We start from the raw sequence: 4389 nt of genomic DNA on the forward strand, positions 1-4389 counted from the left end.
CCTTCTCTCCAGCAGCAAAAACCATCAAGACTTCGGTGGGTATCCTTTCAGGCTACCTGTTAATAGTTTACACACACACACACACACACACACACACACACACACACACACGCACACGGTGGCATCATCATCAGGAGTGGCATAGGATGAAGTAAAGTTGGAGGGTAAGGCATTGGGGTGACTATGGCTTTTAGTTTCTATGGCAACAACAGTAATTACAAAGACTGTAGAGTAAATTGCCTTTTTCTGATAGCTCTAGGAAGGATAGACAATGAAAAATTGAGATTGAGAGCAAAACTATCCCACTGAGGAGATCCACGGAAAACAAAAAAGCCTTGGAGCGGTCACTCATCCCATATAATTTTCAGGGTAGATATGGCTGAGCACCATGCCAAGGGCCTGACCGGTAGGGTTGTTGAGTTAAATGCTGATTAACTCTACAATCGCACCAAATCTCTTCCACTAAGGGAAGGGCACTGGTGTGGAAGGACATCTTGGTTGCTTCCAAGATTTGGCAGTTATGAATAAAGCTTCCATATAAACATCTGTGTGTAGGTCTTTCTGTGGACATAAGTTTTGAACCTCTTTGGGTAAAAACCAAGAAGTGAATTACAGCACTGTTCACTGCCCACTACAAAGAGGGAAGCTCCATGTTTGGTTGGTTTCTCTGAATTTCAGACATGCAGCTCTAATCTACTTTCTGGCAACCAGTAAGGCTGCCAGAGGACAGTACTCTGTAGCAGGTCCAAAGTGAGAATGCCCAGCCATTTTAACATGACGACCCAGCAGACCCAATGGGAATGGAAGGTTCTGTAGAAGACAGAGTTCTGAAGAAAGCCTCTAACAAGCCCCAATAACAAGATGTGTTGTGAACATCTTCCATTTGTCCCTCTGGGATCCATTCTCCATCCTGTTCTGGACCCTGGGAGGCTGACTGGATGACATTAATAGGCTCCCTTGCCAGCTAAATTCTGGTTGATTTAACCCATAGGGACAATGACTGAAAATTAGCAGGAGGGAGGAGAGTAAAGCGAGGCTTTTAAAAAAGGACAGCCCATTTTACAACCATATTATCACTTTTCGTGCTTTGCCATTCTTTGTACTCCTTTGTTCACAGATTCCAGTTTACATCTGCCACGGGATTCCCAGCACCTAGAACAGCTAGTTTCACACACAGGCAGACTTTCTTCTTAGTCAGGGGGCCTTCCAATCAGTTATCCTTCAGAATATACAGCTGTGTTTCCATACTGGAAACACATGCTGGAGAGAGCATAAGATTCTGTACAATAGTTGTCTCAGCCATGCTTGGAGTGATCTCAAACGTGACCTTCCTTCCCAAGTTCGAAAACCAGACGACACTGTCCAACCTGATGTGCTCATCCAGCCCCTCAGCTGCCTTGTTGCTCTGGACTACACCCTTTGCTTCCTCATTTCTTTAAGGAGCTTCATCTGCTGTGCTTATTAAAACACAAACCCCTTGCAGGGAGTGATCCTTTTTAAAAAAGAACTGGCATAGCTCTGCCACATGGGTCTCCTCATGTTCCAAATACAATTCGCTCTAATCTCTAAAGTGCCATCCACACCCTGAGTCCAGGAAACCCCCAGAAAGTCAGGAGGGATGTTAGGTGGAGAATTTCCTCTGACGTCCTGCACTGCTCTTTGCAGGTACTTGGCTTTTGGATCTCATTGCAAACCACTCTGGTGTATTCTCTTCCTGAATGCTAGGTTAAGAAGTGGGGAGGCCCCTGTAATCCAAGTGGTGCAAATTTACAGAAAGTAGTCCAAGAAAACCAAAAAAATATTCCTGGGCAATTCTTTGTCCTTTTAGTGATTGTTTTCCTCATAGTAGTCTCTGTTGTCAGTGTGGAAATTCTTAGCTTCATCAACCATGATATGTTGCATCTTTTCAAACTTAACTTTTTCATGAAGCTTTTCTGAGCTATTGCCTGGTAGATGTTTACTTGCTATTACAAATGTAAGACACAGCTCCTTTCGCCATCTTTCCATGCTGCCATAATGGTGCACATAAATGTCCTGGCTGATGCTCTCAACAGTATCAACAATGCCGAAAAGAGAGGCAGATGCCAGGTTCTTATTAGGCTGTGCTCCAAAGTCATCGTCAGGTTTCTAACTGTGACAATGAAGCGTGGTTACTTTGGCGAATCTGAAATCACCGATGATCACAGGGATGGGAAGATTGCTGTGAACCTCACAGGCAGGCTAAATAAGTGTGGTGTGATCAGCCCCAGATTTGATGTGCGACTCAAAGATCTAGAAAAATGGCAGTATAAGCTGCTCCTGTCCTGTCAGTTTGGTTTCATTGTACTGACAACCTCAGCTGGCATGACGGACCATAAGAAGCAAGACGAAAACACACAGGAGGGAAAATCCTTTGATTCTTTTTCTAGGGATGTAATGCATATGTGCAAATAAAATGCCTCAGAGGAAAAAAAATGTAAGACACAAATGTATGTTTTCCTAATGAAATAATGAAAGCAGATTATTTTTTTAAATTCTTTTAAAATTGAAGTATAGTTTATTTACAATATTTTATTAGTTTCATGTGTTCAATATAGAAATTTAATTTTTATAGATTATACTCCATTTAAATATATTACAAAATAATGCCTATATTTCTCTGTGCTGTACAATATATCCTTGTTGCTTATTTATTTCATACATAGTAGTTTGGACATCTTAATCCCATACCCCTATCTTGCCCCTCCACCCTCCCTCTCCCCACTAGTAACCACTAGTTTGTTCTCTATACAGTAAGTGCCCTGCATACGAACCTTCAAGTTGTGAACTTTCAAAGATGCCAACATATGTTCCATCAGTGTCAGGCATGAGTGAAATTGCAGCTTGCCCTCCGTCTCCTGTTGCTGACGAACCTTCAGCTCTACGATCTCCCACCTCCTCTCCCTCCTCCAGTCAGTAGCTCTTCTTGCCTGTTCACTTGATGACAGCCCCTGTATGCCAGCTGTTATACTGTACTACTGTACTTTTCAAGGTACTGTATTGTAAGGTTAAGTTTTTTTTCTTTATCTTTTGTGTTTGTTTTATTCTGTATTATTTGTGTGAAAAGTATTATAAACCTATTACAGTACAGTATTATATAGCTGATTGTGTTTGTTGGGTACCTAGGCTAACTTTGCTGGACTTACAAACAAATTGGACTTAAGAACGTGCTCTCGGAACGGAACTCATCTGTATGTAGGGGACTTACTGTATCTGTTTTTGTTTTGTGATATACATTCGTTTGTTTTATTTCTTAGATTCTACATATAAGTGATAACAGAGTATCTGTCTTTCTCTAACTTATTTCACTAATCATAACACCCTCTAGGTCCATCCATGTTGGTGTAAATGGCAGAATTTCATTCTTTTTTATGGCTGAGTAGTATTCCATTATGTATACATATACCACATCTTCTTTATCCATTCATCTACTGATGGACACTTAGGTTGTTTCACATCTTGGCTGTTGTAAATAATGCTGCTATGAACACTGGGATGCATGTATCTTTTTGAATTAGTGTTTTTGTCTTCTTTGGATATATACCCAAGAGTGGAATTGCTGGGTCATACAGTAGCTCTATTTTTAGTTTTTTGAGAAACTGCCATACTGTTTTACACAATGGCTGCACCAATTTACATCCCCACCAACAATGCATGAGGGTTCCCTTTTCTCCTTGTCAGCATTTGTTATTTGTAGTAGATTTCTTGATGACAGCTATTATGACAGGTGTAAGGTGATATCTCATTGTGGTTTTTATTTACATTTCTATAATGATTAGTGATGTTGAGAATCTTTTCATGTGCCTATTAGCCATCTCTATGTCGTCTTTGGAAAAATGTCTATTCAGGTCTTCTGCCCTGAAATTAATTTTTACACCTCTTTGGTCTCCTTAAACCTGGAAGAGAGGAAGAAAAGCATAGAGTTCAGCTGGATACTTCTTAGGTACCTATGATATATCAAGATGGCCCGTGAGCAGTTGGACACAATAAAAATATTTTGGCAGAAACTAACACACCATCGTAAATTAATTATACTCCAATAGAGACGTTAAAAAAATATTTTGAGCTCAGATAAAAATTACAGCTTTTTTCCATTAAAATGTAATCAAATGAGTGTATTGGTTATCACTACAAAAATTTAATTATTTCCTGAAATACTGCTATAGTGCACAAAAGAGGTATGCAGTAATAAAGGAGTAGCATATGGCAAACCAACTGTTCCATTGAGAACAGCTAGAAAAGGCAGTTATAATACATAAAACATCTGTCTGAAGGCATTACAAAGCTGAGGTAACCAACTTTGCTTTAGACAAATTAGAGATCTGCCAAAAAAAATCAGAGATAAACAAAACTGTCAAAACTTTCCTTGAG

General features: G+C 39.9%; 1 pseudogene across 1 annotated transcript; it reads left to right on the top strand.

Moving 5' to 3' along the window:
• Positions 1-2001: 2001 nt before the first annotated feature.
• On the top strand, positions 2002-2396 carry LOC307177627 (small ribosomal subunit protein uS8-like; annotated as a pseudogene). Its single transcript has one exon. The product of its transcript is annotated as a small ribosomal subunit protein uS8-like (transcript).
• Positions 2397-4389: the final 1993 nt, after the last annotated feature.

The sequence above is a fragment of the Stenella coeruleoalba genome (assembly GCF_951394435.1).
Source record: "Stenella coeruleoalba genome assembly, chromosome: 19".
NCBI classification, from domain to species: Eukaryota; Metazoa; Chordata; class Mammalia; order Artiodactyla; family Delphinidae; genus Stenella; species Stenella coeruleoalba.